Genomic DNA, 26,707 nt, shown 5'->3' on the forward strand with positions numbered 1-26,707 from the left:
GCACTAGTATTAAAGGAGAAACAAGGGGGCAGCTGGGTAGCTCAGTGGATGGAGAGCCAGGACTATAGATGGGAGGTCCTGGGTTCAAACCTGACCTCAGACACTTCCTAACTGTGTGACCCAGGGCAAGTCACTTCACCCCCATTGCCTAGCCCTTACCACTCTTCTGTCTTGAAATCAATACATGGTATTGACTCCAAGATGGAAGGTGAGGGTTTTTATTTTAAAAAAGGGGGGGGGGAGAACCAAGAAAGCTTTCTGTGTGTAAAAATGAGTTTGTTATATTAAAATCCCCTTCCTCTCTCCCCTCTCCAAATTAGAGAAGGCATCAGTTGACAAAAAAGATGTTATATACATACATGAAACTGTGCCTTGCTTACTTCTATTTATCAGTTCTATCTCTGGAGGTGAATATACACAAGTCATTCTTCAAATACTATTTCTGTTGCTGCATAGAATGTTCTCTTGGTCATTTCACTCCCTTCCAAGAACTTTGGCTAAGGAATGGAAAAGCAGATCAGTGGAACAGAAGAGACATACGACAACAGCTGTAAAAGATTATAGTGTTGGACAAAAAGTAAAGAAATACTTTAGGGTGTTTATTCTATATATTTCCCAACTGTCAATCAACTCAAGGTAAGGTTCTAAACCAGCCAATGATTCCTGGCTTGGGCACTATCAGGTTCCGGACTCAAATGCTAAATTGGTGTCACTCATGTGGAGACCATCTTGTTAACTGCTTCACCACATTCCTGGCCTTTTACGTGCAAATGTACAGAGGCAAAATCTGAAAAGGGTTTTCTTCTACGTGTGACATTCCTGCAGGGACTCTAAGGACGAACCATCCAGCGAGGCTGCTTGTGCTGGGTTTTAATGTGATGTCTACTTTTCTACAAAGCCATCAGCCTCACTCTCTCTTCCAGAATCATCCAAGTCCAGTGGCAAGACCCAAGTCAGGAAGACTGGTGATGGCCCAGGATGGGATGGTTGACCTTGGCAACTTTCATGTCTGATCAAGCTCTATGCCCACAGCAGCACTTGTTTCAGCCATTTTCACAGCTGTCAGAACAAATTGTTCTCAATCGCCTATTCTAAGGGGGAGGGAGGAGCCTTGCTTTTTTTTTTTTTAGCTGCAGTGAGTTTATTTGTTTAATTGATTAATTTAGAATATTTTCCCAGGATTACAAAAATCATGTTCTTTCCCTCCCCTTTCTCAGCCCCCTCCCATAGCCTATGCACAATTCCACTGGGTTTTACATGTGTCATTGGTCAAGACCTATTTCCGCATTATTAATATTTGCACTAGGGTGATCATTTAGAGTCTACATCCCCAATTATTTCCCCCTAGACCCATGTGATCAAGCAGTTTTTTTTTTTATTGTTCTGTGTTTCTACTCCCACTGTTCTTCCTCTGAATGTGGAGAGCTTCTTTCTTATAAGTTCCTTTGGATTGTCCTGGATCATTGCATTGATGCTAGTGGAGAAGTCTATTACATTCAATTGTACCACAGTGTATCAGTCTCTGTGTACAATGTTCTCCTAGTTCTGCTCCTTTCACCCTGCATCAGTTCCTGGAGGTCTTTCCAGTTCACATAGAATCCCTCCAGTTCATTATTCCTTTGAGTACAATAGTATTCCATCACCATCAGATACCACAATTTGTTCAGCCATTCCCCAATCAATGGACACACCATCATTTTCCAAATTTTTGCCACTACTGTGAATCTTAAAAACTACTCAGACTGTACCTTAGAAGATTTGGTTTAGCTATTCCCTTATTGTAATGGTGGAGATACTTGGTCTAACAAGAATCAGGAATGTATTGGGAACTTTTAAAATTACTCCACCCTACTCAGACAGTGCCTTAGGGGAAGATAAAGTTGTAAACTCCTGATTGAACAATGAAAGTCCCTAACTCATACCTTATAGTAAAGCTAGAACCTTAAGATAGGTCTATTTTTAGTTCTAATACAAAAAGATGTTAAGTACCGGTAAAAGTTAAATTAGTACCTTAAAAGGTCAAGTAACTTACAAAAGGCAAGCTTAACAAAGAGGTGTGAAGTACTCAGAAGATATAATCTAACCAGAGAAGGTGAGAACCAAAGAAGATGAGAACTAAGAATGGGCAGTTCTGGAAAAAAGCATCTACTGTGATTGGTAGACGTGAAAATTTAGGGGAGGTGACATAAGAGAAAATTTCTTTAAAAGGAAGGGGTAAAAAGTCAGTTGAGCAATTGAGTTCAGTTTTGAGTTCAGAGTTGAATTGAGTTAGATTCTGAACTCAGTTCAGGACAGTCAGTGGAGGACTGGAGCTTGCTTGGAGACAGTCTTGTGGTAAGTGATAAGACTGACTCTCTCTCCCTTAGGCTCAGGAAGGCCACTTTGGCCTAGGCCTCTAACTACTGCTTGGCTCAGCCTGAGCCAGAGCAGTTTAAAATAATTCTCTTTCTTTCTCTCTCTCTCTCCTTCCCTTAATTCCTTCTCTATTAATTAAAATCTCCAGAAATCCCCAGCTGACTTGGGTCTTTTCATATTTGGAAATTTCTCATGGCGACCACTTATTTAGATTTTAAGTCAAAACACTAAAAATTATCCTTACACTACAAACAGCACAGCTATGAATATTCTTGTACAAGTCTTTTTCTGGAAGTCTTCCTAGACTTGAAGTAGGCACTTCCTAATTCACCAACCAGTGTGTGGCTGATACACATGCTACAGTTTCTTGGAAGCACAGAGGAGAGTACCAGGTAGACATCAAAGTGGGATGAGCAGTCCTGAAAAGGGCTGGGCAAGCCCTCCTCCAAGAGATGCCAGTCCTCCCTGCATACTTCATATACATGATTGCAGTAACAAAATCCAGATGGTTCAGACTGCTGTTCCCAGACTGAGAAACCTCGGTGATGCTTTTTTTTTTAAAACCCTTACCTTCCGTCTTGGAGTCAATACTGTGTATTGGCTCCAAGGCAGAAGAGTGGTAAGGGTAGGCAATGGGGGTCAAGTGACTTGCCCAGGGTCACACAGCTAGGAAGTGGCTGAGGCCAGATTTGAACCTAGGACCTCCCATCTCTAGGCCTGGCTCTCAATCCACTGAGCTACCCAGCTGCCCCCCTCGGTGATGCTTTTGATGCTAATAATGATAAACCTCTATTTAGTCTTAAGGTTTACAAAGTGTTTTCTATATATTATCACAACCGATCCTCACAACAACCCAGAGAGATAGGTGCTTTATTATTATTTCCTTTTTTTAAATGAAGAAACTGAGGTAAGAGAAGTTAAGATACTTAAGCAGGGTGACACCGATAGTCAGCCAGTAAATAAATATTTATTAAGCATCTTTTATGTTCCAGGCACCATATTAAGTGTTGGGCATACAAATATAAGAAAAGGAAAGACAGTGCGTGTCCTCAAAGAATTCACACTCTAATACAAAAAGAAGTAAAGAAGGAAAAGGTGAGGAGGAGAAGGTGCCCAATTCCAGGGAATGGTGGAAGAGTTAGAAAAGACCCAAAGTGATGTAGTCAGATGAGACGAGAGGAAATGTTCAGAACTGAGCTTCTTTCTTAAATGGAGGTTTTGAAGTTGGTGGCTCCACTCACTATTCACTGGGACAGAGTACCAAGGTTGAGGGTAATATGAATAGGCAGCGAGGGTGAGAAGCAATATTTAACTCTAGTCTTCCTGATTCCAAGTCTGGCAGCAGACTGAATAGGTCTCCCTGCCTAAAAAGATCTCTAGTACCTGCTGCTAGGGATTCAAATGCTACCATTCCAGAGACATCCCTTTGGACTAAAGCATTGCCTGGGCAATACATGAAGCCATTATCAGTCATTAACCATCCAGTAGGTTTCATTTATCGGTCTTTTGTTTATCCAGTACATAGTTAGTTGATAGTATTTTAGCTGTATGAGGAAGAAAGAGGTAGATTTCAGGGCATAGGCTGAGGGAGGCTGGCCTGATTAGGGTTCCTCAATAAAATGGGGAGTAGCCAAGGACAGAACAGGGCCAGAGGAGAGGCAATAAAGACAGAGACAGACTTTAAGATGGAAAGGAGTCAGACATAGTTCTTTTGCCTCATACTTCTGTCCAGAAGTAATTAGACCCACACCACTCATCCTACTAATCTTAGGAGTTGCTGGACAGTCAGCAGACTTTGTATATTAAGGAGAAAAAAATTCTTAAGTCAAGGACCCAAAAATGGGTCCAGACTCTAAAATATATCATGAGAGAAGTTAATTTCATTCATTCCCAGGGTCCAAAATATGGCTACGAGAAGTAGGCTCCAAACAAACCAAACACCAAATGAATTGCCAGGCACACTACTTGTGAACTTCACTATAAGATGTAAACACTATTTTCAGTGACATTTTTTTCCTTACCAATTCAGTCTCCACTCTCTTCACCAAAGCATCTTCTGAGTCAGTCACACAAGGACTTTTTTTTTAACCTCTTACCTTCCATCTTAGAATCAATACTATGCATTGGATCCAAGGCAGAAGAGTGGGAAGGGCTAGGCAATGGGGGTGAAGTGACTTACCCAGGGTCACATATCTGGGAAGTGTCTGAGACCAAATTTGAACCCTGGACCTCCCATCTCTGGGCCTCTCAATCCACTGAGTCACCCAGCTGCCCCCCTTACCTTTCATTTAGAATATTGAAATAGCTTCCCAGGGAGTTCCCTTGTGCCTAGGCAGTCCTCTCCAATCCATCATCCTATAAGCCATCAAAATAACATTTCCTAAGGCATAGTCCTGATCATGGCACTCTTCTGCTCAAAATCCTTCAGTGCTCAAAATCTTATTGCTTTCAGGATAAAATATACCCTTTTTAGCTTGACATTCAAGGCTCTCTGTGATGACTCCAACTTCTCTTTATTACAATATTTCACATTACTATCTAGATTTACAGAATGTATTCCCTTCTATCTCTGCCTTTTGCGATTCTTACAATAATCTTCAGCTCAGGGAGGACCTCCTCTGTGCATCCTTCCAAGCTTCCTAACTGATGTTAAGGTAGTCTACTCCTCAGATAATCCTGTATTACACCTAATAATGTGCATGCTCATCACCTCCTCTCTTTCCCTATTGCCCCCCAGTAGAACACAAGATCCTGGACACAATGGATTATTTGCTCTTCTCTTTGTATCCCCATTGCTGAGGATAATGCCTGGCACTTGGAAGGTGCTTAATAAATGTCAGTTGTTGAGTCTGTGCTTTAAAAGCTTTTTCTTGAGATGCTAAGATTCTAAAATTCTAAGATTGTACATCGTCACGTCCCCCTGCATCCTGAGTTGGTGCTTAGTCGCCGGCACAGAGGGTTATAAGCACATAACAAAAGGTATCCTTTAAAAGGAAAAAAAAGACAATATAGCCCAGAATAAGAGTAAGCAGTTCAGAGCTTGAAAGTAATCGATACTGTAATGACTTCTCATGTCTGAAGCCCCTTCGCCACCCTTGAACTGGAAGCTACTGCATAGAAGCTCCAGCAGAAGTCTGCTATTTGTTCTTGCTGCTAATTACCTGGGGCCATAATGGCTTCTCATTCTGGTCTCATGGAAACAACGTGTACTTTGCACTGATGTTTTGATGTGTACAGACTATAGACTGAGGTTATATTTAAAGTAATTAGCTGCAGTCAAGTCACGATGATCCCAGCTACCGTTGATGTCATCCACTCAGCTCAATTAAATCATTTGTTGATCGAAAGGGTATTCTTCGGTGTCTTATTTAGTGGAGGGATGAGCCTGATTTCTTGAAGGTCAACGTAATGGAACATGCATGAGTTCTGGCTGGTCCTCTCCAGCTGTAATGGCTACAAGTATGAGCTCGGGTACCAGAGGACCCGCCAAGCTAACCTTGGAGAAGCTCATCCCCAACTGCTTGTGCCCAGGGAGCCCATTTTTTCCTCTTCATCCATAGCAATTCCCAAATACAGTCCAAGGAGAGGAAATGGTTGTCTTCTGCTTTGGTAGAAAAGATGACCCTAACCATATATATAGCCTTGAAATAAACTGATATAAGAAATATTTTCATTTTATGAGTCCAACAAGAAATAAGAATGTTTATATCAAAGTGCATCATGATATCACACAAAATCTAAATTCTACTTCAGCCATGTGCTTTCTGTCACATCGGTCTAGGAGGCGAGGCTGCTGGGAAATTCCTAAACCCAGAGGTTCTAAGATCCTCCTAGTGAATAATTCCTCCCAAATAGGTCTGTCTAACTGAAGGTCAATCAGGCGGCAAGACTAGGAAAGAAACTCCTTGATGAGCATCAGCTGATAAGTTTATTGCTGGGTGGACAGCAAAGCACCAGAAAACACCCTCAAATGGAGATACACACAGGTAAGGTTCTTATGCACCCTTAGGTGATTTTACCAGCAACAAAAGGAGTCTATGGAGTGAAGCTTCTCAGTCACATTCCTTATTTGGAAGAATGATGGATAAGGAGAGGATGGGATATAATACAATTTGGGGGAAATGTGTTCACTGACAACTGGCATAAGAACATTAACTCTTGGTGTTCTCATGTGTCATCCTTGAGTGTCTCCAGAAGTTACCCAAGATCAGCTTTGTTTAAATGGGATAATGCATTTTCTAAGGTTGGTGTTATCAGTTTCCTGATGGAGTCCTCCTCCAAGATCAAAATCTGAAAGGTTCCTTCTGTCCTTGCCAGCCTACGAGTATATACACAATCCTGACATTTTTTTTCTTTTAATTTCTAAGGTTACTTTTTCTGGGGAGAAGATGTTTTCCTCAAACTCACAGTCTACCTCCTCAACAACGTTAAGCATTTGCAGCATGTTGTTCTAGTAAAGATGGAATGAGGATGCTGGGGCAGCTTGCCTGGATCAGATCTTCACACTATGGCTCCTTTATGTAATTTCCAATGTTGTGCCTTTTCATAACACCAGACATAATCAAATGGAGATATACAAAGATTTCAAAGCTTCTTGTGAATGATTATGGGGTCCCCACCATGTTAGATAATGTACATTATAGTTTCATATCCTTGAAGTGAGGACTAGATTACAAAATGAGACCCAAAACAGGGTGTTTCTCTTCACAGGGAATTCTAGAATAGAAATGAGATATTCATTGTTTGAAAGACTGAACTCACAAGATCCAAGAAGGTAAAAACAACTTCTCCTTCATATTAAAAAAATGGTTATAAGATAAAGGGAAGCAGTTAGGTGACAGTGAATAGAATGCCTGTCCTAGAGTCAAGAAGAGCCAAGTTCAAATACAGCCTCGGACTCTTACTAATTGTGTGACCTTGGGCAAGTCGGCTAACCCTTTTAGCCTCAGTTTCCTCGTCTGTAAAATGAGCTGGAGAAGGAAATGATAAACCATCCCAGTATCTCTGCCAAGAAAACCCCAAATGGGGTCATGAAGAGTTGGATATGAGTAGAATAACTAAATATCAAGATAAAGATGACTATAAGATCTTTATAGTATCATTTATGTCCCTCAGATAAAACTGGATTTTTTATTAGTTTTGTTTCTGATTTCTTCTTCTTAAAAGACTGGAAAGAAAATCATTTATGTCCATCCCCTGACAGCACAGTTCTGGGCACAGAGAAGTCAATGAAGAACATCAGAATTAATGGATGTGCTGATGGATTCAGCGAAATGATGTTTCCAAGACCCAATGGGAAAACACTACTTCAGATTCACTCACATCTTCCCCTTCCTCCTTCTTCCTTACACCTGATATACTTTAAGGACCTAGCTTGAGTTTCCATGGCAATTTGTCAGGGAGAACTAGAAATAAAAACATGGTACTGTTCTTCAGTCGCTCACGTCTCCCCATTGACAGTGGTCATTCACTTTATGGAACTCTTGGAATCACTTTAAATAAGTAGAGTGAGAATTTATACTCCTTTAAAGTATTATTATTACTATCTAGCAGGGTGAGGGATTCACAGTAGGTATTTATTGAATGTTTGATTAATTCACTGATTAGATTTTTCAATCATATTAAACTTAGGCCAGGCGAAAATTGAGTCTTTTGACATTTTTCTTGAATGGTATCTTGAACAAAGCACTCACTCTGGAGTCAGAGGATATCAGTTCAAATCTCACCTTATTACCTAGGTGAATTTGTTCAAGTTACTTAACCTCCCTTGGCCTCAGTCTCATCTGTAGAATAAGAGGATTAGGCTGGATAGAGCCTGAGGTCACTTCCAGTTTTAGATTTTTTTGATCCTAGGAAATTTGATGTTAAAACATTTCTTTATTAACTATGGAATCCAGTAGAGGCTTGGCTTGTTGCTGATTCTTTCTTCCTTTTTTAACCCTTATTTTTGGTTTTAGTAACAACTCTTAAGACAGAAGAGCAAGGGCTAGGCAAACAGGATTAAATGAAATGCCCAGAGTCACATAACTAGGATGAATTTGAATTCTGATTCGAACCCAGGTCCTCAGGACTTCAGGCCTCTATCTACTGCCTAACTGCCCCTGCAAATTCTTTCTTAAAGGAAATAGAAACAACCTTTAGTTCATAGGATGATAGGGTTATAGATTTAAAGTTAAAAGGAACCCTGGAGGGCATCTGGCCCAACCAGTACATTTCACAGATGAGGAAACTCAGAACAGAAAGTATCACCCCTACCTGAAAGATCTTTACCTTCTAATGCACAAATTGCCCAAAAGATGAGCTCATTTGCTTTGTTTCATAATTAGCCCATGAATTATGGGAAGAATAATGGGCTTTGAGCTCCAAGACCTTATGGCTCCTCGAGATGCCAGATGTGCTAGTTATGATGGACACGACCTTACATAAGTTTTTTTGGCTTCAGTTTCCTCCAGTTTCAAGGGGTTTGGATCAGGTGACATCAATGGAACCTGCCAACTCCAAATCTCTGATCAGAGCCACCTCATCCTAGAAGAGGCTGAAGAAGCCCTAGCTGATGATAGATGTTCTCTTGGTCCAGTTGGGGCCTCTAGTCATGGCCAGCAAAGAGACTTGATTGAATATTACCCCCATGTCATTTCAGAAGTTAAATTTTCATCAAGAAACCTGCATGGGCTCCATAATTAGCTTATTTGAGTTTCCTTGTTTTTCTTTAAGCCTCCTCATAAGAAGGGACACATATTTGAATCCTGCTGTGTGTAATTAAGAGATAATTGTAGTTGTCTCAAGGATTTTTACTGCTCCACCATTAGCTTATTTTCCAGCCTTGCTAAAATGCACTTATTCTATTTTTTAAATTAATAGAGAACATATATTAACAGTATAAAGTATGCAATAATTTGAAATGTCATTCTGCCTCATTCCTGTCTGGAAAAAAATGCCCCTCTCCCTCATATTTAACAAATCTGATTTCCTCTTCTTTCAGACACTGGCAGTGATAGATTTTATTCAGCTGAGCACATCCTAGGAGCTACAAAATTTTGTATTCCATAACTTTGCTCCTGAAGAAATATGTAGCCAATCTGTGGGTAACTGAATGCAATGCAGTCTGATCTGGGGCAGTGGATAATGACTTCTGATATCAGTTGGAGCAAACCCATACAATTTCATTGGATCCATTGACATTCCTTTGACCGAAGGAGGCTTTGGCATCAGCCTAGATTTGACCATTCTCCTCTAGGGAAGACTACTGAGTTATTTATGGGGAAGGTCTCCAATTCTGACTGTTCTGTTGATGTTCTTCACCTCTCGGTTAGCTGCCGTAATGAGGGCCAGGACATCAGATGCAACTAAACAGGCCAGTGATGGGCTCAGCCTTCAACATAGTTGAGTTTCCTTGTTGCAAAAGTTTCTCTAGAAAGCTCTTCAGCAGATCATTAGAGGAACTCAAAGGTACAAAGTAATAAGATGCTTGAATGGGAATAAAATCCCTAGACTGTCCATGGGATTCCTTAGCAGCTAGGTGAAGCCTTGCTCCTTCCTCAGCTAAAATTGTTGTAAAGGAAACAAAGATAGTATTCGTGACAGAAAAGGAAACTGAGAAAAAGATCCATCCAGTGGCAATTAACTTCCTTACCTCCTGGGCAAGGACAATGTAAGAAAAGGCCCTGTGCTCAAGAGCAGAAGTAGAGGGTCATAGATTATAGATTAGAACTGGAGGCCTTGTAAAGGCTTCTTTTTTAACCTCCTTGTTTTATTATATTTTTAAATTAATTTTTGCTTTTATCCTGATGATTCTATTCCAAATAGCATGGATGTTTGCATTTGCAATTTCAGAATAGAACAGAAAAAGAGCCTTGTCCATGAACTTCCAGGGTCTACTAAGTTGCTTTTCTTTTTAAGACTATAATGAGATTGACCTGTAGCTTTCAAAGCTGTCCTACTTGGCTGGCCTTCTTTTTGTCCTTTTCTCTCCATTAAAAAAATGCCCCCTTTTTCTTCATTTCATTTCCCTTTTTTTTTTACTCTATCCCTATAACTTTTGTCTTCCCCTACCCCACCCCCACCAGTGGAAATCAGAAAAGAAAAAAAAATCCTGCTAACAAATAGATTTGTGGTCTAGCCAAACAAATTCTCACATTGACTTGTGTCTGAAAATGTAGATTTTTTTTTCCTGCATCTTGAGCCCATCCACTTTCTGCAAAGAGGTGCAAACTCCTCACTTTATAGATGAGGAAACATGCTTCACAGTGGTTCAATGGCTTGCCCAAATTCATACCAGTGGAAAGTGGCCAAGCCAGAATTCTAACCCAGACCTTCTGATTGATTCTAGGGTAGGAAAAGACACTGCTACCCTAGGACACCAAGTCAGCCCCATAGCTGAAGGACTAAACAATAGGAGTAGACAATAACCTGACTAGATGAAGACTAAGATAAATAATTAAAGTAGCCACATGCCAACTCTGTCTTCTCCTCTCCCATATCTGATGCATTCTACTAGCCTCTGGGTCAAGGAGAGTCTTCTTCCAGAGCTCCTGGCAGAAGGTTCAGGGAGGATGGAAGCTCCCGGATGGCTCCCAGACCACAGCGGGATTGACACTTACAGAACTGGAATGGCTCTTGGATGCCTTTCCAAGTTCCCAGGCTGCTTAATCAATACATTGACCCATGCAGAGTCCTGACCCTTCTAATGGGGATTTCCTGTCCTGTGGCAGGAAGATTTTCCATTTCCCTTAGCATCATGAAAAACTGATCATTAGAGCAAATGGGTACCAACTAGTATCATCCAGGCAAGTGTTCACAGTCGTTTTTCAATTTTTTTTTGAAATTCGATATCTGTGCTATACTAACAACCATAAATGTCAGGGGACTTCACTTTTGCAATTGGGGTAGTCAAAGAAAACTAGCTCTAGATTCCTGTGGACCACCACAAGATTCTAGAACAAAGATCTGGAATGGTCCGACTACCATGAAGTCATCTGAGGCGGAGTGTCTTAGCATGGCAAGATCCTCAAAATGGCAGGATGCATTTATATTGACTTGAAAGTTTTCAAAATACTTTCTATGTGCTATCTCATTCAATTCTCACAATAACCTTAGGAGAGAGATGCTATTATTATCCCATTCTATGGTTGAGACTATAAATGAGTTGGTTAATTGGCTTGGCCAAGACTACTTATGAATTTGAGATAGGATTCCAACTCAGGTCATCCTGATTCCAAGAATTGCAGTCTATTCACTGAATCACCCAGCTACCTCAAATGTGCTTTTGTATAACAGGGCCCTGGGAACTCAGTTGTGCTCATCAAAATCTACCTGTACCCAGTTCCATATTGGCAGTAAGCAAAGATTCACTCTTGGAAAAATGAGTAAAGGGGCCTCAACAGACAAATAGCAAGAGAATATGAACAGCTTTCAGGGGAAGAAATTAAAATGGTCCCCAACCCTTTGTAAGATTGCTTTGAATCACTAATAATAAGAGAAATGCACATTCAAATGTAAAAAACAAAACTCCGAGATTTCAACTCATGGCTCTCAAATAGGACACGGTGATGAAAAAGAGAACTCATCAGTGTTGGAGGAGCTGCAGGAAGGCAGGCACGCTACTAATTGATTGGTGCTAGAGCTAAGAATTGGCCCAAACACTGGAAGTTCATTTGAAATTTTGTAGGAAAAAGCATTAAAATTGTTCATACCATTTGACACAGTTTCCCCACTGCTGTACACATAACCCAAGGAGGCAGTGACACAGAAAGATCCTAAACATGACAGAATATTCATGGCTCCCCCTAGAAGCAAAATGGGTACCCAGAGACTGGAGAATGGCTGAACAAATTGAGGCATGCAGATATAATGGAATGTTATTACACTATGAGAAATTATGAATATAAGGAATTCAAGGAACATGCGAGAGACTTGCATGAAGTGTTGCAGAACCAGGAGAACAATGTACAAGACTATAATCATGTAAAATGAAAACCACACAAAAAGGCAACTGAATTCAGATTAGTTATAAGTTGCTGTTTTGGTTCCAGAGAATTACTAATGAGACAGAGCCCTCTCCTTTCAGGTTGGAGATGAGGGACTATGATAGGAAATTTGGTATGCATTGTCAGACACCGTTGCTATGTTGTTGGTTTTGCTTAAATGTTTTGGGCACAAAGAAAGGTTCAAGAAGGCATAGATAAGAGGAAATGATTATCATGTAAAAATGGAAGTTAACACTAACATTTTAAAATAAATGAATGAATGAAGAAGAGGTCCAGATGGATCAGTATCCAAAATACATCCTCATCTGTCCTGTCAATATCCAAATAATGAGAGATCACAGACAAGTCATGAAACGTTGCTCTATTAATAATTAGCAGGACTAACTCCTGTCCCTGAACATAAAGCAAAATGTTGACTGATAAGAAAACCGACTCGTCTTGTTGGTTTTTTCATGGTTCTCAAAATATGTCCTTATAGCGATGAGTTGGTGCATTGGAACAAATGTAGGAGAAATGCTGATGAAAGGCTTATCATAGACTTAATCTTTCCTGAACCACTGCTCCTCTGCCATGTGGAGACAGTCTTAGGTATTAACACCAAATACCCAAGGCGGGTATGATTAGACACAACTCTCCCAGAGCATAGGGAAAGGAACACAGAAATGCAACCCCATCAGGGAAATTCCTTGTGAAACCCAGATAATTTGCTAGTGCCTTTCTTATACCCCTGGATCTTATTCTCATTCTCTAAGCAATCCAATTTCCTAATAGCACCAAGATTAGTCAGCTCAATTAAATCTACACACTCTTCTTCTGAATACTGCCAAAACAACCCCAGAAACGACATGAACATAATTATAAAACAGTTTTGATACAAATAGAGTTGGAGAAATATTAATTTTTAGTTTAGGAAGTCAACCTGTGATTTCATTGGTGTAAGGAACTCCCTTTACTAACACAGACAATAGCTGCTCTTCAAATAAGTAGGGAACACTTAGAGATAAATTGGGGGTAGCGAGATGCACAGTGGAAAGAGCACCAGACCTGGCATCATGAAGACCTAAGTTCAAATCCAGCTTCAGACATTTACTAGCTATGTGACCACAGGCAAGTCACTTAATCTCTGTTTTCCTTAGTTTCTTCACATGTAAAATGAGGATAATAATAGAAACCACCTCCAGATCAGATGAGTCACTGTAAAGCCCTCAGCACAGTCCTTGACACATAGTGAGTGCCATACACATATTAGCTATTTTCATCATCAAGTGATTTTGCCCAAGGTCACTACAATCTATGTCAGAGATGAGTCTCAAACCTAGGTCTTCCTGTCACTGAGGCCAGCTGTCTAACAACCGTGCATGCTGCTTCTAAATAAACATGATCTCATCATTAAATGTCCCCAAACACACAGCCCTCTTGGTGGATCCATTACATGGTTCATGATCATCAGGTTAATGAAACCCACCATGGTTAGTTTTGCCCCTTCCCCTGGCCATGGTGCTGACTCTGTCTAGAACATCAGCGTTAACCTCATTGGGCACTTTCTTCCAGGGTTCAAGTGAGGGAATCCTCAGTAGTTCATATTGTCTTTTCATTGACAATGAATGGGCAATGAGAAATGACAGTAATGGTTCACACGCAGTTGCTCAACCCTGTCACCAGAAAAGGCATATTTGGTGGGTAGATAACTCCATTTGATGACTTGTAAATGGCTCAAGTTCCTGTTTCTATGTCTACCAACATCTCCATAAACAAGACTGGATCTGTGGTTAATGGCTCACACTTATATAGCACTGTATAATGAGAATTTGCTCCCCCAGACTCTCTTTCCCAGCATCCCATTTGCGGGCTCATGCTGAATGCAAACACTGCTTGCATATGTAGGTAGGATAAAGTTTTCATGTAGCTCCGCCCTCTCTCTTTTCCCTGGACATGGTTTGTGGAGGTTGGGTGAGAGCCAGGCAGGAGAATTTTATCCACATGGTCATACTTCAGTTTTGCACTTTGTCCTTTAATTTCTTCTACTTCAAGTGATTACTAATAAATATTATAAAATATAATACTTGGAGTTATTGGATATTAATTTAAATCTAACAGTACTTTGGAGTTTACAAAATATTTTTCTCACTACAACCTCATGAGTACAAATAACATCACCCTCCTTCTAAAGTTGAAGGAATTGCAACTTAAAGAAATGGAATGGACTTTCACTGCTGCATGATCCCCTCCCATTTGTGAGATCTGTCAGCCTTCTGAAGACCCAGGATGGGGTCGGGTCTTCTAACAAATATTTTTAGTGGAGTTGGATCTCCAGTGTCAACAGTGAATTACTTGTCTAGCTTTGTAGACAAAAGTACTGAGCAGGAGGATTCAGTAGTACAAGCCCTGTAGAATAATTGTAGGAATAAGTAGGGAACCGCTAGGTGGTTCAGTAATTAGTCAGATCTAGAGATGGGATATCCTGGGTTCAAATCTGGTCTCAAATTCTTCTTGATTGTGTGATCCTGAGCAAGTCACTTAACCCCTATTACCCAGCCTTTACTGCTCTTCTGCCCTGGAAACAATACACAGTATTGATTCTAAGACAAAGGGTAAAGATTTAATAAAAGGGTGGGGTGAAGAAGACCTCAAAGTTGCATATAGGTATAGGTAAAAATACTCTAAATCACTAGGTTAGAGAAATGCAAACCAAAAGAACTCCGAGATAGCTCACATTCATCAGAGTGGCTAAAATGACAAAAGGGAAAAATGCCAAATGCTGCAGGGGATATGGAGAAAGGGGGACCACTAATGCACTGTTCGTGGAGCTATGAACTGATCCAACCATTTTGGAAAGCATTTTAGAAACATACCCAAAGTTACAAAACTGTATATACCCTTAGACCCAGCAATGACATTTCTGGGCCTGTTTCCCAAGAAGATCAAGGAAAGCAGAAAGGAGTCCTATGTTCCAAATATTTATAGCAGCTCTCTTTGTGGTGGCAAAGAACTGGAAACTGAGGGGATGCTCATCAATTGGGAAATGGCTGAACAAGTTGCAGTATATGACTGAGATGGAATACTACTGCCCCACATGAAACAATAAACAGACTGATTTTTTAAAAAAACTTGGAAAGAACTACCCAAGATAATGAACAATGAAATGAGGAGAATATTATACACAGTCACAGAACTAACACTGGGGGGGGGGGGGGGGGAACAACTGTGAATGTTACCTCCAGAAAGTGAAAAGAAAAGTAAAATATGAAAGACTTAATTTATAAGTACATGTTGATCTCCCTGATGATATCTTCTGAGATGCAGGGAGGATGGGGAACAGGATTTATTATATAGAAGAAAAAAGAAAACAGTAGGCATATCCTTAAACAGTCCTATAACAGAGACAATATATGCAGTAACTGAATACAGAAAGACTAGATTCCATTTCAGAGACAAAAATAGCACTATTTCAGCTCAGGTACCCAACCACAAACATCTGCTAATATCTCAATTTTGGTTGCTTCTGAATCATTTGGGTCAGCTTGTGGGCTAGCAACTAAGGCAACTAATAAGGATTTTAAAGACAAACATTAAACACAGGGCAGCTGGGTAGCTCAGTGGATGGAGAGCCAGGCCTAGAGACAGGAGGTCCTGGGATCAAATCTAATCTCAGACACTTTCTAGCTGTGTGACCCTGGGCAAGTCACTTGACCCCCATTGCCTAGCCCTTACTTCTCTTCTGCCTTGGAACCAATACACAGTATAAACTCCAAGATGGAAGGTGAGGGTTTATTTAAAAAAAGAAGAAGAAGAAGACAAACATTCATTACAAAAGAGATAAAGACATTAATAAGACTAGAACCCGAGTCCAGGATTAGGGATCAAACTCAGCATCAATAGAGAAGTCCCCATATCAGAGATTTTATCAGTCCTCCTACTTTTGAGTTAGGAGTTTTCCTGCTTATTCACAATATGGTGGACATGTTGATAGGTATCAGCAGCACACAAAGTAGGGAACTGTTATGAATCTGGCTGCTTAGTCATCCATTATTGCAGTTAATAAATCATAACCAGTTACTTTCTAGCTGGTTGGAATGGAGCTGAAGCTGATGAATAAAATAGTTCATCCCTCTCTGATTTGACTCCAGCTGGTAGACCAGATCTCGGAATAGAGAGGTTCTCTAAAGGGTTGTGTATTGAGGGGGTTACTTTTTATTAGGGGCTCTGCAGAATGGCCTTGAATCAGAACCATGATCCCTAATGAGTCATGTGGACTGGATTGGAAAAGCTTTCTATTTTCTTTTTTTAATGGAGCAGGGCCCCACTGATTCCAAAGCAAGTGCCTCTTTGGAAAAGAACGTCCATTGACCTCCAGAGGTGGCAGAGTAGTGTTGAAAAGATAAACTGCCTTGCCTCTGGAAAAGAAGCTGATGAGCAAGCCTGGATACCGGGACTGGGGAGCATCATCTGATCTGAAGAGAGAATTCAGGTAGAGGGTTTGGGGGGATCTCTCTTTGAACCTCACACTCTTTTCCGTCAAGGGGAACAGAAGAATAGAGATTAGATTGTTCTCATGCTCTCTCTCCAACTGCCTCTTCTTCATGGCTTATCAGGAAAGCAGCAGCCCCTTGGCTCTGCTCCCACTCTCTCCTCTCCTAGGCTCCCCTCTTCCTGGTAGTCAGGGGTTTCTGAGCTTTGGGGTTCTTATCTGTTATTTGTTTCTCTTCCCTTTTAACAGACCAAGGGAGCAGAGCCCTGTCTGCCCTGTTTTTTCTTCTTAGTTGGAAAGGAAGCTAGGAAATAAGCATTTCCCAGGCACCTAAGTCAATGCCAAGCACTGTGCGAAGCACTTGACAAACATTCTCTCATTGATCCTTGCAACAACGCTGGGAGGTGGATACTTTTATATCCTCTTTTGACGGTGGAAGAAACTGAAACAGTAAACAGTCATTTACTCTAGCTAGTAAGTGTCCGAGGCCAGATTCAAACTCATGTCTTCCTGATTTCGAGAATGGCACTCTACACCCTGGGCCACCTGGCTGTCTATGATAGAGTGCGGTTCCTCAATACGTCTCAGATATGCACATAGTCTATCTTGGTGGACTTCCGCCTCTACTGATTTTAAATCAATTGCTATTCTTTTTTCTTTTATTTTTATTTATATATATTATTTTAAAATAATTGCTAGTCGTTCTGTTTTATTATGTGGGGATTATTTTTCTCATCTGAACTAAGAGTTTCCCTTCATATTTATGTGATTTCTCTTCAATGATACTTACTGAGTTCACATGGTTGTCAACAAGCTGAAAGTTTCCATAAATGTGATGATCTGACGGCTCTTGTTAAATCTCCCTCTCGCTGCTTCTCTCTCTTTCTAAACCATAAAATAGTGTCTTTAAAGATTTTGAGAAACTCCGCTTCAGGAGGTGCTAGTAAGTAGCCAGTCCCTAAAAGATTCCAAGAAGACTGGCTCCCGACAGACCTGGGGCGTAGCAAGCTGGGTAACAAGGGAGAGTTCTTCAGGAAAGATCACGTTGGCGTCTTCCCTCAGCCCCAATCCTCCTGTCACTGGCTGCCCTTGGAATACTGCCCGGCTCACTCTGCTGGGTTCAAGAGCTTGGCATGGTACAAAAATTCCCTCGTTGCTGCCAACTCATATTCCTCTCTAATCCAAGTTTAGGCACATCTATGGTTTCCTCAAAGACAGAAAATGCTGATTGTCCATGGTTTTCCAGGGGGAAAAAGAGCTTTTCACCCCCCTTTCCTCATGGCTCTTTTATTTCCTTGCCTTGGGCCTTTGAAGGGCAACATCACAGGAAATGCAGTCCTTTCCAAATAATGCCACATCCTTTTCAAAGGCATAGCTATAAAAGCAATTGTGGGGTTGCTCTACTACGACAATCACAGCAAGGACCAATTTTTGGTCTTTTGTGTTGAGTTCTGGTCTGTGAGTCATTTGGGTTCCTTTTAGTGAGCAATTGGTTCCTTACAATGGGCTAAGTAAGACTGCGGCAGCAGCAGGAGTGGCATCAGAAACCGTGGCTATGGCTCATGGTGCCATGGGTGCTCTGGCCCTTCCCTTTTGCTCCTCTCCCAAAGAACAGCTTGGGAGAATGAATGGCTTCTCCCTGAGGCATTGTTGTTTGAGGACCACTAGGATCATGGACTCCACTTGAGCTGGAAGTGCTAATTAGCACAGTCTTTAGTGAGCCCCAGAAGATAGGAGAGAGGCGGGATTCCATGGCCTAAAATCCTAGTGGGGAAGTCAGACCCGTTGGGATGGAGAGTTCCCAAGAGTAAGATTCCAGAGAAATGCAGATAAGCAATTCTGTGGAGAAAAAGGGGGGGGGGGGCTTTCTGACAATGCCTCGGTGTATGTCCAAGGAACTCTCTAATCAACTTAAATTTTAAAAGCTGTGAACAGAAGGTGGAAGCGAGGGCGGGCACCACATGATGACTACACGCAGGTGCCATGGTCCTGTCTGAAGTGCCAGAGCTCAGAATGAGCTGAGCCGGACAAGGACAATCCAAAAGAGATTTGTTAGAGCTACATCCGTGAAAAGAAAAAGAATCAAAGAAAGGATTGGATGGCTTCTTGGCATAGATGGGATGAAAAGAACGACAGAGAAATGGGAGAGGTGTTCCATTTTAATTCTGCTTCTCTCTTCTCTGCCAAGGAGATGATCTTTGGACTGGAAAGAATAGAACAAAAAGAGCTATTGGAAAGCTGATACGCAAGGTAAGGAGATAGCGGGAGAACATCTAACTCCTCTAGAAAAGTACAAGTTATCCAAGCCAGGTGGACCTTTTTAGGTCATGAACGAATTGGCAGGTAGGATAGCAAGGCTACAGTCATCAAGACCTGTGAATAATGAAAGAACAAGGAGAACAGAACACCTGGAGTGTCCTGATGCACGCAGTGCCTGAGAACACACCATAAGCACTTGCTTTTTCAGAAAAAGGAACTGAATATACCCAATAAAAACCAGGTCAGTGAACTTGATTTGGGTTCTAACAAAATTCGAGAATTTATCCTCTGGTTTTTTGGGGGTATTTTTACATTACTGTCATTCGCCAATGATTTCCCCAACCAGTAAAGCCCTCCCTCATAACACAGAGATACAGGCAAAACGTAACATTTATTAACTTACTGGTTATGTTTGAAAATGTATGCTTACAGTCTACCACCTCTCTGCCAAGAAGATGTAGGCATGCATCACTATATGAGTTCACAATTGTTCACTGGATGCACCAGAATTCTGGAGTCGGGGATAAGAGGCTTTGTAATCTAACCTCCTCATTTAATAAAGACACTAAGGCCCAGAGAGCCTGTCCCTTGCCTAAGGTCATCCAGGCATGAAGCATTAGAGGAAGAAAGATTTGAACTCATCACCCTCTGACTTGAGCCAATACCCTTTCCATGATACCATCGTACCTCCTTTCCATATGATTTTCCTTTACACACTTGGGATTATCCTGTTTGGAGTTCTACACGTTCTATTTATTTCACTTTGCATCCATTCATAGGACTTTCCAAAGCTTCTCTAAGTTCTCCATCCTCAGAGTAGTCCATCATCCTTGATCACTCATTGGTCATGGTTCTCGAGGCATCCCTGGTGTTTTGTCTTTGCAGAACTGTAGTCACTGGACGCATTGTTCTCTTGGTTCTATTCTCAGCAGCACTTTCTTGGAGTCTTTCCAGGTTTCCCTGCATATAGCTATCCCTTTTGTCATTTCATCTGAGGGCAATAAGATTCCATTGCACTCAGGAACCCTCATTTTAAACTATGGAAAGTTTCATGAATTTGCATGTCGTCCTGGGGCTGCAGCCCTGTGAATCTTGCCTCTTGGTCCACTTTTAATGTATGCTTTGCTGAAGTGAGCTCCTAAAGTGACGGTTAATGACCATCTCACAAAGGAGGTGGTGATCAGGAAGACCCAGCATAGATTCCCTAAGTCCAAGTCATACTGGACTAACTCAATATCCTTTTGGAACAAAGGCTCCGACCCAGTAAACCATGGCAATGTTGCTGATATGGGTTACTCAGATCGTAGAAAAACATTCTCAAGTCTCTCTTATTTTTCTTATGGAAGAATTTGGAGAGCTAGGAGCTGAATAGTACTCCAGTAATAGTAATCAAGGGGGACAGAGAGGTGGCACAGTGGAGAGAGCACCAGGTTAGGAGTCAGGTTTGGGGTTCAAATCTAACCTCAAGCACTTCCTGGCCATGTAACCCTGGGGAAATCACTTAATCTTGTTTGCCTGGCCCTTGCCCTTCTTAGAGTTATTACTAAGACGGGGAGGGAATTATAGCAGTTAAAATTAGTTTCTCTGCTAGAAGTATTATATCTTCATGAAGTTTTATTAAGAAATAAAAAAAAATACAAAATAAAATAAGAAAAGCACGTGTCTAGGCCCAGAGAGCCCCTTCACAATCACTCACTCTACATCCTGCCTGGTAGAGCCACGTGAGCCCAGACGCAGAAGCCAAGAGAGAGACTTTGGAAGCAGAAGCAGGAAGAGAGCTCAATGGGCTTTACAGCCAGTTTAAATAGAAATTTTGACCTTGCACTCAGGGCGATTCAGGGAGATTAGAGGGCATCTTGGGAATTAGAGCAAGGACTTCTGGGGATTGAAGTCCAGGGTTCAAATCTCCATTTTTACAGAATGGAGGGCAGGAGACAATTCAGATCTTATAATGTCTGGTAAAATTTGGTAAAAATTATTATATGCAATTGGGAAAATCAACTATCTTCTAAAAAGAAAAAAAAAGAGTTGTTACTAGGACAGAAGGTAAGGGATAGTTACAGAAGAATATAGAGCAGGTTGGATCACCAGACCAAAGGAGTTTCCATTAATGGTTCAACGACAGCTTTGCAGGTGGTCTTCAATGGAGTGCCCCAAGGATCCAGGTCTTTCTTTTCACACTATTTTCATTTTCTTGGGTAGAGGCTAGCTGTTATCCTCATTAAATCTATTGATGCCACAAAGCTAACACACTCAGAGGCAGGATCCAAAAGGTTCCTGAGAGACTCAAATATTGGGCTCGATCCAATAACATGAAATTTAATAAGACAAATATAAAGTCTTATACTAGGGATCAGAAATGATGGCAGTTTATCTGAAAAACATCAAAGGGTTTTAATGGAACCTGGCAAGCTCAAAAGGAGTCAACAGTGTAGTACAGAAGCCAAAAATAACCCAGGTGACTCCAGATGTAACACATCCAAACTGCTCCGGGCTTAAAGGGGGCAGGATTGCCCACAAGAATAAGGAGGTGACCATCTCCTCACGGTGCTCGGCTCTCGTCTAGTTTGGGCCCTTCGTTTTAAGAAAGGCCATTGGTAAGCCGGAAAGCATCCAAAGATGGTGGGCAGAATGATGAGGGTCTCTGATTCATGCCTAGATTGGAGCCTCAGTTGACAGAATTAGGAATGTTGAAGATATAAAGACAAAAAAGAGTGGAGGAACATCATCTCGATTTGTGCTCACCAGGTATGAACCTGGATTGGCTGTGGAGACTCTTCTAAATCTAACAGTGGGAGACCCTGCCCGGGGGGCTACCTAGGAGAGTCCCAATAAGAGGAAGCCACCCGTATGCACAGAATCATGCAAGCTGTGATGGGGGCATCCTTTGAGGCCCCCTCTTGCACGACAGGTCTTGAGGTTTTCTCCCCGGATATCTCATGAAAGAGGAAGCATCGGGGTGGGGATGAACAGCAGGGACTAGATGTGAATAACTCACAAAGCCATTTTCTGGGAACTGTCATGGAAGAGACCCTCATTCTTAGGTCTGGGAATTCTGTGGAACATGAATCTTTGGCTTAAACTGTTACTACTGATTCACAGTTTCTGTTTTCTCTCTTTTTAAATTTTAATAGTCTGAAACAAACGTGAACTGAATTATTGGAGAAGTGGGGTGGTGGTCTCCTTGTGCTTGGGGATATCAAGACCTCCGAAGAAAAATGGGAAGATCTGTGTTAAATAGCCTTCCAGTTAGACTCTGAGCTGCCCCAATGGCTCTACCCAAGGAGTTATTAATGGTCCAATGTCAGCTTTGGGGATTGTCTGCAGTGGAGTGTCCCAGGGATTTACACCAAGAGAAATGAGCGGGAAAAACCCAAAGTATGCGTGGGTCCTTGTACATGCATCAGCCTCTGCCAGGAGGGTGACGCGTTGGTGGCTCATCTGGGACCCTCAGCAGTAGGGGCTATTTAAATCAAACACACATACTTCCATGTGCATTGTCTCCCCAGTGTGGGCTCCGGAAATGGTTCCTTATCTGTCAGGAGCCTGGGGAGCCTGGTGCAGGAATGCAAGTCAACACAAAATGTGGCGAGTGCAGGGAAAGCGACTAACTGCGATGGATGGTGAAGGCAATACTGAAAAGACCCAGCAGCTTATCTTAGATAAAATAAGAGTTCAGTTCAGCAGTTAAAATCCCTTACCATTGGACTGCAGTTTACTTTTTCACCCTGATTAGGCATTCATTCCTTCTTCTATTTTCCAGTCACATTGCTCTATTTGTGGTTTCCATCTCCAGCCTCCAGTCCTTTCCATAGGGTGTCTGTCATCTCTGGCATGCCCTCCCTCATTGCCTCTCCCTCTGAGTTCTTGAGGGAAGAGAAGGACGTGGAGTCACCAGAGACAGATTTAGAGCTGGAGGCCAGCTAGTCCGAGCCCATAAAAGAGATTTCTAGTTTTCTCCAAAGCTCAACACCAGAGCTAACACCAAAGCAAAGGCTGTTCTTGATTTCTCTAGTTGCTAGTATCCCGTCCTTGAAAATTGCTTTTAATTTATTTTATATCTCTTGTATTTGCCATTCTGTGTAAATGTTGTATCTCCCCCAGCAGAATGTAAGCTCGTCTATTCCTTTGTTTCATCAGCTCCTAGCATGGTGCTAGGGAAATAGCAGGCACTAAATAATGCTTGTTGAGTTCAGTTGGGGACAGAGCAAAATGTTGGCGCAGATGTACAGAGACGATAACAATAATGATGATCATAATAATAGCATCGACATAGTCCATGAATATTTGCAAAGTGCTTTGCCTAGGTGAACTCCTGTGATCCCCTCACTAACCCCGAGTGTGAGCTATTATGATGGCCATTTTACAGATGAGGAAACTGAGACCACCAAGCGGTTAAGTGCCTTGGCAGAGGTCATGTGGCATAATTTAAATTCAAGTCTTCCTGATTCTGGAGAAGCTCCATCCATTGTGCCACTCCTTGGCCTCAATCTGATTAGCCCAGGACCATTTCCAAGGTTCCCCGCCATCTTCACAGTCTCCTAGAGAGATCCTGGAGAACAGAAACAAATGGTTAGGATCACAAAACTCTCTACTCCAGCCACAGAGTTCTTTTTTTTTCTAGATTACATCAACACAATTTTTAATAATCACTTTCTGACCTTTTGTGATCCAAGTTCTCTCCCCCCCTCCTGCCCTTCCTTTCCCCAAGTAACCGGCAATGGGACCCGCTTGTACAATGTTGTGGAGCTGCCCCGATCCTTGCGTTGCTGATAAGGGTTAGTCATTCACAGCTGACCATCAGACTGTCACCGTTATTGCCCACAACGCTCCCCTGGTTCCCTCGCTACACGTTGCCCATCCTGGCCTTCGCCATCGCACCGACCTTCCTACGGAAAGGAGGGACATAAATGTGGTCACAGAGAGAAACGGGAAGCTGCGAGGGACCTCAGAGGCCAAATCTGACCCGGTACAAGAAGAGCAGTCCGAGTTTTAGAAGAGGAAAGGGAGAGAGGTTGGCCCCCCTGCCCGAAGGCGTGAACCCAGATCCTCTGATCTCAATTGGAGCCACCCTTCGGTTACCCGACGGGAGAGTCATTCCAGTTTTTAAACGGATCTTATAGCTCTCCTTAATGGGATGATTTCTGTGTAATCCTATCTACTTTGTGCATTGAAAAACATCCCCCTGAGACAAGGTCCAGGCTTCCCCAGCCTGCCCAAAGGGCCCAGGACACAAAAACCGACCAGGGCCCTCCGGCGGAAGGCAGGAAGCCGGACAGAAAGACCCTGGTTCTGTGGCTGGCGTTTTCCAGTGAAATACTTCCTGAGTGGCAGTTGTCAGACACAGAAAAGCAAAACAACCGTTCAAGTGGCTCAGAGGGCCCCTGATGGATGTAATTCATACTTTAAAAATTGATAACACTTCCGTGAAAGCCCACGATGGCTGCTGGCTGCCGGAGGACCTGCAACACGCTCCGAGGGGAGGCTAACGAAGGCTCCGGCCACACGCAGAGGCTGGAGGCTGGACGACGGAGAGGGGTGCTTCAAAGGGCATTCTGTCCAACACCTCCATCTCACTGAGCGGGGACGGAGGCCCGGGAGGCGACTGGACAGCTGGGAAGAGGCCGAGGTGCCGCTGGAACCGGGTCTTCTGACTTCAAGCCCCCCCTCGCAAGCACGCTGTTCCAGGACTGCCGAAGGAACCTTTGGTTTACACAGAGGAAATGAAAAGGGAAAGCCCTGGGAACATCCCCAGGGCTTTCTCTCTGCGCCATTTCTCTCCATGATGGTCCTCTTCTTCAATAGTCAGAGCCGCGGCTTGGGGCTGCCCACCTCCGGCGCTCTCTGATAGCCCTAGAGAGGGGGCACCTCCTCTTGAGTGCGCGAGGCAGCGGTGTCTGTTGGCTCCTCCGGGCCATCTCCCACCCTCATCGCTTGCCGCAGGTGGCGTCGAGGCTCCTCCTCTGTCTGCTATTCTATGCTGCTTCCATGGGAACCAGCAATGCCAAGAGCCGAGAGTTGGAGAACCAGGAGTGTCTTGCGCTGATTTTTCTCTATTACCTCTTAATTGGAGACAGAGGGTTAGGTTAGTACAACCATCTTCAGCGTGAGCAGGAGTCGCTTGTTCTGAACAGATTCGCGGCTCCCGTTCGGCGCCCTGGCCTGGCCCTCCCGGAAAGATGCCTCTTCTAGGGCGACGATGACGGGCAAGAGGGACGCCGAAGGATGAAATCTGAATTTCCACCAGGCAGGGTGGCAGCTTAGTCCTGCTCTTGGGCTGCTTTTCACCCCAACTTGGGCACAATCGAGAGGCGCCATTGGAGAGGCGGTTAGAAGAAGTCAAAGCCAAAAGATCCATCCAAGCATCACCCAAGGAGCCCCCAAAGTTGCAGGACTGGAACAGATGGCTCCGCTGCGCGGAGTGAGGTGGGAGGTGCCTGGGGCTGAACCGAGATGTGGAACTTAGATCTCTGCCCAGTGATGGATGCCTGCCTGAGCCCTGGAAAATGGAGTTGGGAGGAGAGCAGCTGTCCAGCCTCGAGAATCGCCCATCCTCTTCTTCCGGAGAACGTTGGGTCAGATATTAGCCCACTGGCAAGGACTTCATCGTGACTAGAATTCTTTGCTTCTGTATGCTTCTGAAGCAGGCAGCTAGCTACAGGAAGGCTGTTTGTTACAGAGCAGGGCCCTTGCAAACAGGGGCAGCTCCATGGTGCAGTGGGTAGCATCAGCAAGACCTGAGTTCAAATCCAGCCTCAGACACTTACCACTTGTGTGATCCTAGGCAGATCACCTCATCTGCCTCTGACTGTTTTCTTAACCATAAAATGGGAATAAAAATCATGCCTACTTCTCAGAGTTCTTGTGAGCTTATCATCAAGTGTCTGGCACATAGCAGGGGCTACATAAATGTTACTTATTGTTATCATCAGGGGACCTGGGTTCAAACCCTGGGTCTGACTCACAACTTTGTGACCTGAGGCCAGGTCCATTTCTCTGAGTCTCGAATATTTTCTCATCTGTAATTAATAGTCAATAAACAGTGTGTGTGTGTGTGTGTGTGTGTGTGTGTGTGTATTCCAGGTCCTGAACTGGATGACCATCAAGATCCCTTTTAGCTCTAGAATTCAAAGGGCATAAATGGTTTATTGTTAACCCTTGCATTCTTTCTTTCAATCGATACTAAGTATTGGTTCCAAGGCAAAAGAGTGTAATAAAGGCTAGGCAATGGAGGTTAAGTGACTTGCCCAGGGTCACACAGCTAGGCAATGTCTGAGGCCAGGTTTGAAGCCGGGACCTCCCATCTCTAGACCTGACTCTCCATCCACTGAGCCAAAGGGCATAAATGTTAAGGACCTCAAATGTCCCCAAAGCATCCCTCCATAGAGCCACAGCACTCTCTGATACAGCTACATAGGCAGGTGAGAGGAATCTTTTCTATATATTCCTCTAGGAGTAGGAACTCCCTCCATCCATAGTCTCAACCCTTCCTTCCATGACAGAGCAGTCCTAGAGAGTTATCTGGGGTGGAAAGAACCAGTTATATGTCCCGTGGCTAGCGAACACCAAAGGTGAGATTTTGTAAAAATGGAGATTTGAACCCCAGACTTCAATCCACAGAAGTCCTTGGTAGTTCCCA

The 26,707-nt window shown here is 42.8% G+C and overlaps 1 long non-coding RNA gene across 1 annotated transcript in view; it reads right to left on the reverse strand.

Moving 5' to 3' along the window:
* The window catches only part of LOC130454672 (uncharacterized), a 145,621-nt gene extending 119,924 nt beyond the window's left edge, over nucleotides 1-25,697 (reverse strand). The window contains exons 1-2 of the long non-coding RNA XR_008912502.1: nucleotides 24,473-25,697; nucleotides 19,756-23,620 (exon numbers count right to left, since the gene is read on the reverse strand). This is a non-coding gene — a long non-coding RNA (uncharacterized LOC130454672). The remainder of the gene's footprint in view (nucleotides 1-19,755; nucleotides 23,621-24,472) is intronic.
* Nucleotides 25,698-26,707: the final 1,010 nt, after the last annotated feature.

Source organism: Monodelphis domestica, chromosome 5 (assembly GCF_027887165.1).
Source record: "Monodelphis domestica isolate mMonDom1 chromosome 5, mMonDom1.pri, whole genome shotgun sequence".
Classification (NCBI taxonomy): Eukaryota; Metazoa; Chordata; class Mammalia; order Didelphimorphia; family Didelphidae; genus Monodelphis; species Monodelphis domestica.